This window comes from Cherax quadricarinatus, chromosome 32, assembly GCF_038502225.1.
Source record: "Cherax quadricarinatus isolate ZL_2023a chromosome 32, ASM3850222v1, whole genome shotgun sequence".
Classification (NCBI taxonomy): Eukaryota; Metazoa; Arthropoda; class Malacostraca; order Decapoda; family Parastacidae; genus Cherax; species Cherax quadricarinatus.
This window is the reverse complement of record NC_091323.1, coordinates 35773417-35789229: the sequence shown is the minus strand read 5'-3', so window position 1 is coordinate 35789229 and position 15813 is coordinate 35773417.

The window sequence follows — 15813 nt, the reverse complement described above, 5'->3', positions numbered from 1 at the left end:
CACAATGTTTATGTTGTCACATTCACTACCGGCTGCAAGCCACACAATGTTTATGTTGCCACATTCACTACCAGCTGTAAGCCACACAATGTTTATGTTGCCACATTCACTACCGGCTGTAAGCCACACAATGTTTGTTGCCACATTCACTACCGGCTGTAAGCCACACAATGTTTATGTTGCCACATTCACTACCAGCTGTAAGCCACACAATGTTTATGTTGCCACATTCACTACCGACTGTAAGCCACACAATGTTTATGTTGCCACATTCACTACCGGCTGTAAGCCATACAATGTTTATGTTGCCACATTCACTACCGACTGTAAGCCACACAATGTTTATGTTGCCACATTCACTACCGGCTGTAAGCCACACAATGTTTATGTTGCCACATTCACTACCGGCTGTAAGCCACACAATGTTTATGTTGCCACATTCACTACCGGCTGTAAGCCACACAATGTTTATGTTGCCACATTCACTACCGGCTGTAAGCGTGCACCAGTATGACGCATCTTTCCTGGAATTACCCTAAGGGAAAAACGCACCTGGAAAGGTTTGTAATTTTCGCCACGCAGCATGTGAACACCTCTTGACTGCTTGAACTATTAAAGCATTAACTAGGAGCCTATCGACTGTCAAGACCATTAAGTTCTATCCACTGCCAGAGCCATTAAGTCCTACTGAATAATAGGGGCCATTAAATTCTCTTGACTTCCAGGGTCTTCAAGGCTACAGTCTACTGAGTTGTTACTAATCATCAAGTAATTTTATAATAGCCAGAAGGGACTACATTAAACTCAGTGTATATAACAAAAAATATACCTCTGGATGTATATATTATGGCAACTGTGACTGGGATGGTAAGAATGTGGGTTGACTCGACGGTTAAAAGCTCCAAGAAGGAAAGTTTGGAATTTCCTATTGTATACATTTACAAGTGTGGGTGAAACTACCGCAGCAGCTGAGGGAAAACAGTGAATGAGGAAACTGAAACTGGGAGAGTGTAAAGAAACTGTTCATGTTCACTAGATCTTTTATTTGTAACCTTGAGTGGCGTGCCTTGATGTCAGTGATGGGCTCTTAATCCAAGGAAATAGATTTATCCTCACATTCTTTGGATCTAACCTAAGTAACTCTTACCTCAGGCGCTATATATATGACCCTTACGGGTTCAGCGCTTCTCCATGAATGTAATATTAATCTCGAGTAGTAAATATTGCTGATATCTTTTGATATTTTCTCTATACAATGAAAGTACTGTGGAAGACATGTCATATTTAGATGTGAAGAACTTTTGACAAAGTTCCTTGTCATAGATACCTAGTAAAATATATAGACAATATAGACGGATGAAGGATCACACTGAGTTTAGTTCTTCCAGTTCAAGGAACAGTGAAATATGTTTAGGAAATATCCGATACGCATTTCTTTCATTTTTCACTAGGATTGACATACCAACCTAACCTAGCTAAGATTTAAGTAGTATAAATAAACTTACCTAACCTATTTAAGAATTTGCTTAAGTATAGTATTTCTATTTTTCTCCGGGAGGAGGAGGAGGACGCGGTAGATGATAAGCAAATCTACAGCTGTGATGCCTGAGAGGTCCTCAAGACTAGTTACCTGGACGCAAACAATGGGTAGGATTTAATGGAAATGCATCAGGATGACTAGACGTTACAAATGGCATGTCTCAGGGTTAAGTTTTGGAACCGGTTTTGTTTTAACGCACGCTGTACATGTCAACGATGAGTGTTAGTGGTGCTGAGGTAAGACACAAGATGTGTCTCCTGACATATATATAAAACATAAATAATCTTTTAAAGGGGTGGACCGGTAAGCCAGTGGAAGGCCTCGGTCAGATGACCAAAAGGTCCAATGGCTGATCATTGTATGATTAAGACCCGCGTCAGGAAACATTTGTCCTGTTTCCTGACGAATCTTACTTAAATCTCTTGACATTGGTTTTGGAGAAGGTTAGGTTAGGTTAGGTTTGGTAAGGTTCATCAGGAAACAGAACAGGAAACGGGTCTTAGATGACCTGCCGTTGGAGCTTTTGGTCATCTGACCGAGGTCTTCCACTGGGCTACCGGTCAACCCATTATGGTCTGTGATAACCATTTATTCACTGGCTAAGTACCCACTGGCTGACCCAAGCTAAATTTTGCACCCAACTGAAAATCAGAGGATCATGACACAGTAATGTCCTTAGGTACTCCACCATCGACTACAGATTATGTAGTCCAGTATTAAAATTCATTAATGGCACAAACAGAAAGATTACAGTTAAAAACCCTCTAGAACATCATAGACTGCAAACTGACTTACACAACGTTATAGCAAATGAATTTCACTACGAGAAAAAAATTAATTCTGACACCATACAACTAATGAGAGCACAGGAAGATGATCTGAAAGAGACAAGTTGATTTCAAGCAATGATTATGTGTCCAGCAAGACAGTGAAGCATTCAGCTGGTGTGACACATAATAAGTGTTAAGGGAATGCAACATATATGTATCCTTGCTTGTCATCTTGGTCTACAAGCCCTAGAAGATTATATTATAACTGGTTCAGTTTCTCAGGTTAGTTAGGTAGGTTGGTGATGGTTGAAGCTTGTTTCAACACGAGGGTCATTAAGGCTGCATGTAATCTTTTCACTACCAGACAAGAATTCTTTCATCCCTAAAACAGGGATTGCAGTATACTCTCAGCATATATACACTGAGAGAAATACACATCTCGGTGTGTATATCTTGTCTGTGTTAAATCACTAATTATTTCTGTATTAATCTTCAGTTTGATTAAACCCGCTATTTCACGAAGAAATATAAATAATAATAAAACAACTTTGTCACTGAGGCAGCACTTAAGAACACTTTCTGTCGAGCAATTCATGCAAGACATTAACGTCAGTTGAGAAAGATATAAAAATAGGAGGAAATGTGATTCACACGTCCTTGTTGCCCGGAGCTAACTAGCCATTTTGACTCTGCATTCACGAAATTTTTAAATAACTGTAAAAAATAATAGAAAGAGTATTTGCATTAAACATAAAATTCGAGAAAGTTAAATTATTGTATATATAATGAATGTTAGATGATCAAGAAACATTTCTAGGATAGTTTTCATTATATTCTCAATTGTGTAGCAACAATTATTTATATAAAAATCTAGCACATTAATGGGTATTTTTTAATGTTAAAATGATGGTTGGTTAAATTAATGGGGCTTAAAACTCCATGTCACCAAGGCAGGATGTCACTCTTTAATCACCAATAAGCCCAAATATGGGCTTATTGCGATAAAATTAAATTCTAAATGAATATACTGAGTTATATATATCCCTCCTCGTGTAAATGCACTATTCTTTTCAATGCACAAACACCAAGAAAGATATACCAGCCGAAATATTAAAACCAGCATCTGGACTCCGTCCTGACGAATATACAGTTAAAATAACATTAATCTGAAAGATTCCGAAAAAGAAGACAGACGTGTGCGTGTTATACTTACATATGAGGACTGGACATGGTGAGGAATATATTTTCACTAGAGTATCAATGTATTTGTTAAAAAAAAACAAAAAATCCGAGTTTTTCGATTTCCTGACTCCGCTGAGTCACCAGTAAAAGCTTACATTACCTCGGTCCATTTCCGTACTTCGACGAGGTGTGTCAGAGAGATGGTTAAGACTACAGTGGCAGACAAGGTTCAAGATAACAGTTGGTTGTCATTAAGATCACTCTAGCGGACCAGCTGCAGACTAAACACAAGATGGTCAAGACCACATTAGCGGACCAGCTGCTGGATAGTTGTCGTTAAAACTGGTACACCAGCTGCAAGATGACACAACCTCGTCAAGACCATACTGGCAGACCAGCTGCTGGATAGCTATCGTTGCGACTGGTACACCAGCTGCAAGATGACACAAGCTCGCCCAAACCACACTGGCGGCCCAGCTGCTGATCACTGTCCTTGAGACAACGCCAGCAGACAAGCAGTAGCATAAATGGTAATCAAAACCACACTGGCTGTCCACATGGAAAACACACAAGGTGGTCGTCAAGATGACACTGGCTGACCTTCCAGATGCCTATATCCATGAGTCAATTCAAATCTGGTTTTTCAGATCTGGAGAGCCAGCTTCAGACCATTGATGGAAGTCCTCACTTGATCATCTCCAGGTACTAGTCACAAAGTAATCTTTTAAGTTGCAATTTTGTACAAATTCCTCTGAACATGTTGACACACAAAGGTTTAACGCTTCTGTCTTTAATAATAATAATAATAATAATAATAATAATAATAATAATAATAATAATAATAATAATAATAATAATAATAATAATTTGTAACAGTTCTTATCTACATGTCAATTAGGAGTTTGTTAAAGATTTCTTGCAAACTCTCTAGTAATTTACTAGTCATGACAATTACCCTGATTAACTGTGCAATGTAATATATAAAACATAGTGTGATGTATACTACATAGTGTGATGTATACTACACAATACTACATGTGATGTATACTGCACAATACTACATGTGGTATACATGTGGTATACTACATAATGTGGTCCCCTCAAGGAAGGCTCCTTGATGCTGGTGAGGAGCTCTTGATCTAGGGAACTGGATCTGTGCTCCAGTTCCCTGAATACCTTCCATCCCTCCACAGACGCTGTATAATCCTACGGGTTTAGCGCTTCCCCCTTGATTATAATAATAACTACATAATGTGGTATACTACATAATGTGGTGTAAGTCTGCTAGGTTTAAAACCTACTGATTGCCAAGGGTCGTTGGGGCTACATTTCACTTATAAACAAACATACTAGGATATTTTATTACAACTCGGCGTATATACTAAAATCATATATACTTATATAAGTGTATACATTGGTTTGCAATATGTTGTTTGTACATGTATGTACACTAGAAGGAAAGGAGCAATGAGGCATTAACAAGACAATGTAGACATACTTGCCAGAGGATTCAGAACCCACGTAGCCTTGGTAGGATTTACAGAATGTCCGGTAGACTCATCCCTTGTGGTGAGGTGTGTGGAGGTGTGGGAAGAGTGGTGAGGTGTGTGGAGGTGTGGGAAGAGTGGTGAGGTGTGTGGAGGTGTGGGAAGAGTGGTGAGGTGTGGGAAGAGTGGTGAGGTGTGTGGAGGTGTGGGAAGAGTGGTGAGGTGTGTGGAGGTGTGGGAAGAGTGGTGAGGTGTGGGAGATGTGGGAAGAGTGGTGAGGTGTGTGGAGGTGTGGGAAGAGTGGTGATGTGTGGGAGATGTGGGAAGAGTGGTGAGGTGTATGGAGGTGTGGGAAGAGTGGTGATATGTGGGAGATGTGGGAAGAGTGGTGAGGTGTGTGGAGGTGTGGGAAGAGTGGTGATGTGTGGGAGATGTGGGAAGAGCGGTGAGGTGCGTGGAGGTGTGGGAAGAGTGGTGAGGTGTGTGGAGGTGTGGGAAGAGTTGTGAGGTGCGTGGAGGTGTGGGAAGAGTGGTGATGTGTGTGGAGGTGTGGGAAGAGTGGTGAGGTGTGTGGAGGTGTGGGAAGAGTGCTGAGGTGTGTGGAGGTGTGGGAAGAGTGGTGAGGTGTGTGGAGGTGTGGGAAGAGTGGTGAGGTGTGTGGAGGTGTGGGAAGAGTGGTGAGGTGTGTGGAGGTGTGGGAAGAGTGGTGAGGTGTGGGAGAGGTGGGAAGAGTGGTGAGGTGTGTGGAGGTGTGGGAAGAGTGGTGAGGTGTGTGGAGGTGTGGGAAGAGTGGTGAGGTGTGTGGAGGTGTGGGAAGAGTGGTGATGTGTGTGGAGGTGTGGGAAGAGTGGTGAGGTGTGTGGAGGTGTGGGAAGAGTGGTGAGGTGTGGGAGATGTGGGAAGAGTGGTGAGGTGTGTGGAGGTGTGGGAAGAGTGGTGATGTGTGGGAGATGTGGGAAGAGTGGTGAGGTGTGTGGAGGTGTGGGAAGAGTGGTGATGTGTGGGAGATGTGGGAAGAGTGGTGAGGTGTGTGGAGGTGTGGGAAGAGAGGTGATGTGTGGGAGATGTGGGAAGAGTGGTGAGGTGTGTGGAGGTGTGGGAAGAGTGGTGATATGTGGGAGATGTGGGAAGAGTGGTGAGGTGTGTGGAGGTGTGGGAAGAGTGGTGATGTGTGGGAGATGTGGGAAGAGTGGTGAGGTGTGTGGAGGTGTGGGAAGAGTGGTGATGTGTGGGAGATGTGGGAAGAGTGGTGAGGTGTGGGAGATGTGGGAAGAGTGGTGAGGTGTGTGGAGGTGTGGGAAGAGTGGTGAGGTGTGTGGAGGTGTGGGAAGAGTGGTGAGGTGTGTGGAGGTGTGGGAAGAGTGGTGAGGTGTGTGGAGGTGTGGGAAGAGTGGTGATGTGTGTGGAGGTGTGGAAAGAGTGGTGAGGTGTGTGGAGGTGTGGGAAGAGTGGTGAGGTGTGGGAGATGTGGGAAGAGTGGTGAGGTGTGTGGAGGTGTGGGAAGAGTGGTGAGGTGTGTGGAGGTGTGGGAAGATTGGTGAGGTGTGTGGAGGTGTGGGAAGAGTGGTGAGGTGTGGGAGATGTGGGAAGAGTGGTGAGGTGTGTGGAGGTGTGGGAAGAGTGGTGAGGTGTGTGGAGGTGTGGGAAGAGTGGTGAGGTGTGTGGAGGTGTGGGAAGAGTGGTGAGGTGTGTGGAGGTGGGGGAAGAGTGGTGAGGTGTGTGGAGGTGTGGGAAGAGTGGTGAGGTGTGGGAAGAGTGGTGAGGTGTGTGGAGGTGTGGGAAGAGTGGTGAGGTGTGTGGAGGTGTGGGAAGAGTGGTGAGGTGTGAGAGATGTGGGAGAAGTGTCGGGGTGTGTACTCACACCTTGCTGTCTGCGTAAACCCATAAGGAGTTTTGAGATCCAGTTGTCGGGCCCCGCCAATGCTCTTGGATACAAAGTGCCGTAGCTAACTACTTCCCGTCAGAATCCCTCCTGAATTTATGCACTAAAATTCTCTAAGTTTCACCTGGATCCTCTCGTTCCGCCTCGTCACACCTCAAACCAGCTGTTTATATTGGAATTTGTACCCGCCTATTTTGTTGTGATACCTCCTTTGTTTCTCCCATCACATCTCATCTGGATTAACGCTGTTTTACTGTATCATAATATCCCAGTATTTTAAAGGAAGCCTCTGATATATCTTATGTTGTGTGTGATAAAGGATGATATCATAATCCAGTTGAAAAAGACAACCAGAAGGTACCTCGTGAATGTAGCTACAAAAAGGGTGGAGAGTGATTTCTTGTGGTGATATGGTGATCTGATCCTATCTTTAATGTTAATGTAAATAGCTCGCTTTACCTTAGTCCTAGTATATCTCCTTTTATTGTTTAATAAGTTATTACAAGGATCCCAATGGAAATAAGTCACTTTGACTTTTTGGGGGGGATTATCCTGGGTAATCTACACATATGTTGCTATGTATGATGATTTATGTAACTGTATTTATGTGTACCTGTCCCTGAATAAACTTACCAAGGATGGAGTCCAGTGCGTGAAGGCGCCGTACTTCTGTACTTGTCTTGTATATGTCCCTTCAGTGATCTGGATGTTTAGTTCTTTCATAGTGAGTGATTTCATGTGTACGTGTACTCATCGATTTGTGGTTTCAGGGGTCGAGTCACAGCTCCTGGGCCCCGCCTCCTCGCTGGTCGCTGCTAGGGCCACTCCCTGCTCTAAGAACTGTGTATGTGTGTGTACTCACCTAGTTGTGGTTGCGGGGGTCGATTCACAGCTCCTGGCCCCGCCTCTTCAACTGGCCGCTACCCGGTCACTCTTCCCGTTCTGTGAGCTTTATCATACCTGTTCTTAAAGCTATGTATGGATCCTGCCTCCACTACATCACTGCCCAGGCTATTCCACTTCCTGACAACTCTGTGACTGAAGAAATACTTCCTAACATCTCTGTGGTTCATCTGAGTCTTCAGCTTTCAACTGTGTGTGTGTGTGTGTGTGTGTGTGTGTGTGTGTGTGTGTGTGTGTGTGTGTGTGTGTGTGTGTGTGTGTTTTAGCTGTATGGTGGTGTGGATGTGGGTGGTTGAGGTTTCGTGTGGGTGTGGGTGGTTGTGGTGGTGGTGTGGATGTGTGGATGGTTGTAATGTATGTGTGGTGCTTATGGTGGCGGTGTGTGTGTGGTCATTGTGGTTGGTGTGTGTGGTGGTTATAGTGGTGACTGGTGGTGTGGGTGGTTGTGGTGGTGGCGTGTGTGGGTGGCTACCTGGAGTCTACCTGGAGGGCATTCCGGGGATCAACGCCCCCGCGGCCCGGTCCACGACCAGGCCTCCCGGTGGACCAGGGCCTGATCAACAAGGCTGTTACTGCTGGCCGCACGTAATCCAGCGTACGAACCACAGCCCGGCTGATCCGGCACCGTCTTTAGGTATCTGTCCAGCTCTCTCTTGAAGACAACCAGGGGTCTATTGGTAATGCCCCTTATTGCTGGTGTGAGGCTGTTGAACAGTCTTGGGCCCCGGACACTTATTGTGTTTTCTCTTAGTGTACCAGTGACGCCCCTACTTTTCACTGGGGGTATGTTGCATCGCCTGCCAAGTCTTTTGCTTTCGTATGGGGTGATTGCTGTGTGCATATTAGGGACCAGTCCCTCCAGAATCTTCCAGGTGTAGATTATGATATATCTCTCTCGCCTGCGCTCCAGTGAGTACAAGCCAAGTGCTTCCAGGCGCTCCCAGTAGTTAAGGTGTTTGATGGAACTTATAAGTGCAGTAAAGGTTCACTGTACATTCTCTAGCTCTGCAATTTCACCTGCCTTGAATGGGGATGTTAGTGTACAGCAGTATTCCAGCCTAGAGAGAATAAGTGATTTAAAAAGGATCATCATTGGCTTAACAACTCTTGTCTAGAATGTTCTCATTATCCATCCTCCCAGTTTCCTCGCAGATGTGATAGTGGCATTGTTGTGATCCTTGAAGGTCTGAGGTCTTCGGACATTACCACTCCCAGGTCCTTCACATTACTTTTCCGCTCTATTGTGTGATTGGAGTTTGTAGTATACTCAGTCTTAGTTAATATTTCCTCCAGTTTTCCATAACGGAGTAGTTGGAATTTGTCTTCATTGAACATCATATTGTTTTCTGTTGCCCATTGGAAAACTTAGTTTATATCTTCTTGGAGCTTTGCCGTGTCCTCAATGGATGACACTCTCATGCAGATCCTAGTATCGTCTGAAGAAGATGATACAGTGCTGTGGTTTACATCTCTGTTTATGTCTGATATGAGAATAAGGAACAGGATAGGTGGGAGTACTGTGCCTTGTGGGACAGAGCTCTTCACTATGGCTGCATCTGATTTAACTCTGTTCACCACCATTCTTTGTGTGCGATTGGTTAGAAAGTTGTTAAATTAGACACATGTGCAACTCTTGGATATCTTTATTGAGGAAACGTTTCGCCACACGTTTCCTCAATAAAGATACCCAAGAGTTGCACATGTGTCTAATTTAACAACGTGTCGGTTCTTTGAGCCATTCATCTACAATCCTGGTTAGAAAGTTGAAGATCCATCTGGCTACTTTGCCGGTTATCCCTTTAGCACGCATTTTGTGTGCTATTACACAATGGTCGCACTTGTCAAAGGCTTTTGCAAAGTCTGTGTATACTACATCTGCATTCTGTTTGTTTTCCAGTGCATCTAGGACCATACCATAGTGGTCTAGCAATTGCGAAAGGCAGGAGCAACCTGCTCTGAAACCATGTTGCCCTGTGTTGTGCAATTTTTGGGAGTCCAGGTGGTTTGCTATCGTGCTTCTTAGAACTCTTTCAAAGATTTTTATGATGTGAGACGTTAAAGCTATTGCTCTATAGTTCTTAGCTACCGCTTTGCTGCCATCTTTATGGAGTGGGGCTACAAAGCAGTAGCCGTAGTGGTTGTGGTGGTGGCGTGTGTGGGTGGTTGTGGTGGTGGCGTGTGTGGGTGGTTGTGGTGGTGGCGTGTGTGGATGGTGGTGGTGGTGTGAATGGTGGTGGTGGTGGTGTGGATGGTTGTGGTGGTGGTGGTGTGGATGGTTGTGGTGGTGGTATGGATGGTTGTGGTGGTGGCGTGTGTGGGTGGTTGTGGTGGTGGCGTGTGTGGGTGGTTGTGGTGGTGGCGTGTGTGGGTGGTTGTGGTGGTGGCGTGTGTGGGTGGTTGTGGTGGTGGCGTGTGTGGGTGGTTGTAGTGGTGGCGTGTGTGGATGGTGGTGGTGGTGTGAATGGTGGTGGTGGTGGTGTGGATGGTTGTGGTGGTGGTGGTGTGGATGGTTGTGGTGGTGGTATGGATGGTTGTGGTGGTGGCGTGTGTGGGTGGTTGTGGTGGTGGCGTGTGTGGATGGTTGTGGTGGTGGCGTGTGTGGGTGGTTGTGGTGGTGGCGTGTGTGGGTGGTTGTGGTGGTGGCGTGTGTAGGTGGTTGTGGTGGTGGCGTGTGTGGGTGGTTGTGGTGGTGGCGTGTGTGGGTGGTTGTGGTGGTGGCGTGTGTGGATGGTTGTGGTGGTGGCGTGTGTGGGTGGTTGTGGTGGTGGCGTGTGTGGGTGGTTGTGGTGGTGGCGTGTGTGGGTGGTTGTGGTGGTGGCGTGTGTGGGTGGTTGTGGTGGTGGCGTGTGTGGGTGGTTGTGGTGGTGGCGTGTGTGGATGGTTGTGGTGGTGGCGTGTGTGGGTGGTTGTGGTGGTGGCGTGTGTGGGTGGTTGTGGTGGTGGCGTGTGTAGGTGGTTGTGGTGGTGGCGTGTGTGGGTGGTTGTGGTGGTGGCGTGTGTGGGTGGTTGTGGTGGTGGCGTGTGTGGGTGGTTGTGGTGGTGGCGTGTGTGGGTGGTTGTGGTGGTGGCGTGTGTGGGTGGTTGTGGTGGTGGCGTGTGTGGGTGGTTGTGGTGGTGGCGTGTGTAGGTGGTTGTGGTGGTGGCGTGTGTGGGTGGTTGTGGTGGTGGCGTGTGTGGGTGGTTGTGGTGGTGGCGTGTGTGGGTGGTTGTGGTGGTGGCGTGTGTGGGTGGTTGTGGTGGTGGCGTGTGTGGGTGGTTGTGGTGGTGGCGTGTGTGGGTGGTTGTGGTGGTGGCGTGTGTGGGTGGTTGTGGTGGTGGCGTGTGTGGGTGGTTGTGGTGGTGGCGTGTGTGGATGGTGGTGGTGGTGTGGATGGTGGTGGTGGTGGTGTGGATGGTTGTGGTGGTGGTGGTGTGGATGGTTGTGGTGGTGGTGGTGTGGATGGTTGTGGTGGTGGTGGTGTGGATGGTTGTGGTGGTGGTGGTGGTGTGGATGGTTGTGGCGATGGAGGTGGTGGTGTGGATGGTTGTGGTGGTGGTGGTGTGGATGGTTGTGGTGGTGGTGGTGTGGATGGTTGTGGTGATGGAGGTGGTGGTGTGGATGGTTGTGGTGGTGGTGGTGTGGATGGTTGTGGTGGTGTGGATGGTGGTGGTGGTGTGGATGGTTGTGGTGATGGAGGTGGTGGTGTGGATGGTTGTGGTGGTGGTGGTGTGGATGGTTGTGGTGGTGGCGTGTGTGGGTGGTTGTGGTGGTGGTGTGGATGGTTGTGGTGGTAGTGGTGTGGATGGTTGTGGTGGTGGTGGTGTGGATGGTTGTGGTGGTGGTGTGGATGGTTGTGGTGGTGTGGATGGTTGTGGTGGTGGTGTGGATGGTGGTGGTGGTGTGGATGGTTGTGGTGGTGGTGGTGTGGATGGTTGTGGTGGTGGTGGTGTGGATGGTTGTGGTGATGGAGGTGGTGGTGTGGATGGTTGTGGTGGTGGTGGTGTGGATGGTTGTGGTGGTGGTGGTGTGGATGGTTGTGGTGGTGGTGGTGGTGTGGATGGTTGTGGTGATGGAGGTGGTGGTGTGGATGGTTGTGGTGGTGGTGGTGTGGATGGTTGTGGTGGTGGTGGTGTGGATGGTTGTGGTGGTGGTGGTGGTGGTGTGGATGGTGGTGGTGGTGTGGATGGTTGTGGTGGTGGTGGTGTGGATGGTTGTGGTGGTGGTGGTGTGGATGGTTGTGGTGGTGGTGGTGTGGATGGTTGTGGTGATGGAGGTGGTGGTGTGGATGGTTGTGGTGGTGGTGGTGTGGATGGTTGTGGTGGTGGTGGTGTGGATGGTTGTGGTGGTGGTGGTGGTGTGGATGGTTGTGGTGATGGAGGTGGTGGTGTGGATGGTTGTGGTGGTGGTGGTGGTGTGGATGGTTGTGGTGGTGGTGGTGTGGATGGTTGTGGTGGTGGTGGTGGTGGTGTGGATGGTGGTGGTGGTGTGGATGGTTGTGGTGGTGGTGGTGTGGATGGTTGTGGTGATGGAGGTGGTGGTGTGGATGGTTGTGGTGGTGGTGGTGTGGATGGTTGTGGTGGTGTGGATGGTTGTGGTGGTGGTGGTGTGGATGGTTGTGGTGATGGAGGTGGTGGTGTGGATGGTGCGGCGGTGAAGCAACAGCAGCAGTCTTTGTGTGAGAATATGGATGGACTGACTCAAGGACAACCCACTCTCCTCTCACTCACAATGACACCACCACACTCCCAACCTTGGAGGAACCTAGCCTATGGGCCATTGGCCGATGGCTAATTCGCAGATTAATGTCATCATGTCGGTCAGTCGGCTGTGTTGGGCCATGGCCGGCGTGAGGCAATATCACAGTGAACGGTGATGCCTACTACCACAAATTCTAAGCGATATTCTTTGCATTTCATCACGGCGAACATCATGACAGAGGTACACAATACTTCTGACTTATTGTATTAAAGAACATAAGGAGCACTGCAGCAGGCCTACTGGCCCTGCTAGGCAAGCCCAAGTCACACCTGAGAACAGCTAACCCAATGTAGGTTATTTAGCGCAAGCAGTCGTGAACAAACCTTTCCTAACTTAATCCGTTAAACGCAAGACTGTCACACTGGTCTTCAGGTATCACCCTAAATCCACCAGTAACTTAATTGCAATTAACGTAATAGGCCAGAGTAATTACCTTCACTAGTAGCAAAGAAGATGAGGCCAACTCTTCACTAGTAGCAAAGAAGATGAGGCCAACTCTTCACTAGTAGCAAAGAAGATGAGGCCAACTCTTCACTAGCAGCAAAGAAGATGAGGCCAACTCTTCACTAGCAGCAAAGAAGATGAGGCCAACTCTTCACTAGCAGCAAAGAAGATGAGGCCAACTCTTCACTAGCAGCAAAGAAGATGAGGCCAACTCTTCACTAGTAGCAAAGAAGATGAGGCCAACTCTTCACTAGTAGCAAAGAAGATAAGGCCAACTCTTCACTAGTAGCAAAGAAGATAAGGCCAACTCTTCACTAGTAGCAAAGAAGATAAGGCCAACTCTTCACTAGTAGCAAAGAAGATAAGGCCAACTCTTCACTAGTAGCAAAGAAGATAAGGCCAACTCTTCACTAGTAGCAAAGAAGATAAGGCCAACTCTTCACTAGTAGCAAAGAAGATGAGGCCAACTCTTCACTAGTAGCAAAGAAGATAAGGCCAACTCTTCACTAGTAGCAAAGAAGATAAGGCCAACTCTTCACTAGTAGGAAAGAAGATAAGGCCAACTCTTCACTAGTAGAAAAGATGAGGCCAACTGGAACCTCCTTCACTAGCCCAGTAACTGATGAGAGATAAGCATACTGAATTACTCAATATGCAAATGATAGAACCTGCAGCAGCACCACAAAAGATGCTCTAGCGTGCTCAACCTCAACGGCGATTTCGCCAATTACGAATTATTGCTGGTTGGCGAAACGTTTACAGAATAATGATACCCACCTGCTGCATAAGTGTCTCGTTTAATTAGCTAGTGTATTGCTACAGACACGGTATTGTGCCTTTTTGTCTTGATGCTCATGTTGCTATCATGTTTGATGATCGTCAACTGCCAAAGTATGCGCTGGCTTACCACATCTAAGTTTCATATACCCAATTAAAATATGTCTTCCTTGCAGTGTCTCAGGATACACGTATACACCGTTAATAAAACTGCAATTGCTATTATTTCGCTCTCAGTTTCTGCATGTATCATTACACTTACTGTTGTTACTGCTACTGCTGTCATCAACGCTACAACTGTCGCCACCCATCACTCGCAGAAAAAATAATATAAAACAATCTGGCTGACGAATACTCCCAAGGGTTTGCGTCTTAATGTGTTTGCTTATTGTAACGTCCGCCGCCTCTGTGTTGCGCAAGTCTATCTCCTCAACCTTGTCTGTTGTTAAAGTTAGTGTGCATGTTTAAGTGTGTATGTACGCAGAGCCGGATTAAGATTTTGTAGTCCCCTGGGCTACAGGTACTGTAAGGCCCCAGTGATATTTTCAAAAGAAGAAAAAACTTATCACAATAGTCAACAGTTCATCATATATGTGATGTAATTATAAACTTACAGCAGTAGCTGTGAACACTTTTCACTTAATCTCTGGAGGCCCTCCAGCCGGCGGAGGACCCCTGGGGTGAAGCCCTTAAACCCATACCTTAATCCGGTCCTGTAATGTACTTGTATATCTCCCACCTCACCCTCGTTGGTGTTGTTTAATGCTACCGCCACTCTCAAACACAAAGAACTGTTAAAAGTGCAGTCAGTAACCCCAAAAGCACTGAAATGAAACTTCGAGGCAAGAGGTGAAACACAAATGCAGGGAAATTCGCCAAAAGCCCAGTATTATTTTTATTCTTGGATGTAGGTGAAGTATTTTTTTGAGGTTATATATTATTAAAAGTAAAATAAAGAAATAGTTATTTCAGAACCAGCCAGACAAGTACTTTGCAAATACTAGATTCAATTATAGTTAAACTCCGTAATTACCGAGAGTCGGGCTCCAGGAGGTGTCATGAACGCTAAAACTGTGGATAATATGAATTTTTACATCGAGAAGTGTTTCATTTTTTTCGTCCGTATCTCTAAATATTGATCTAATCTGTTTAATCTGGACATTCATAATAAAGAATGAGCATATTTTGAATGAAGTCCCAGGGTTATTTTTCAATGCGGAAGCAAGGCGTCAAAAAAAAGAGACCATGGGTAATAAGAAATAACATAATAACGTGGATAATCTAAGCTGTGCAAAATGATCTTCAGAAAAAAAGGAGGATCATGATGAACGTGCACTGTGACGGGGCTGGCTGTGACGGGGCTGGCTGTGACGGGGCTGGCTGTGACGGGGTTGGCTGTGACGGGGCTGGCTGTGAAGGGGTTGGCTGTGAAGGGGCTGGCCGTGACGGGGCTGGCTGTAACGGGTCTGGCTGTGACGGGGTTAGCTGTGACGGGGTTAGCTGACGGGGCTGGCTGTGACGGGGCTAGCTGTGACGGGTCTGGCTGTGACGGGGTTAGCTGTGACGGGGCTGGCCGTGACGGGGCTAGCTGTGACGGGTCTGGCTGTGATGGGGTTAGCTGTGACGGGGCTGGCTGTGACGGGGCTAGCTGTGACGGGTCTGGCTGTGACGGGGCTGGCTGTGACGGGGCTAGCTGTGACGGGGCTGGCTGTGACGGGGCTGGCTGTGACGGGGCTGGCTGTGACGGGGCTGGCTGTGACGGGGCTGACTGGTTCAGGATGCATCATAGAACAATCAGTTAAGAGAGGCACTCAGGACACAGTAGTGGTGCAGCAAGTCCCACTTTGGTTATCCGAACAGATGACCTCATGTGCCAAGGGAGGGGTAACTACAGTAGTTGTTCTCACCACTCCTCAACACTGTAGGGGCAGTTATGTGTTGGAACTCACTAAAGAAAGGTTTGCATATGAAATATAAGAGTTAAGAGAGAGAATATAGAGGATAAGATACATAAAAATGCAAGACAAACAGTGCAGCTATCAGCTGTTCTACGTAAGTAATTATTGGGCCAGAACAGTAGGAGCACAAGT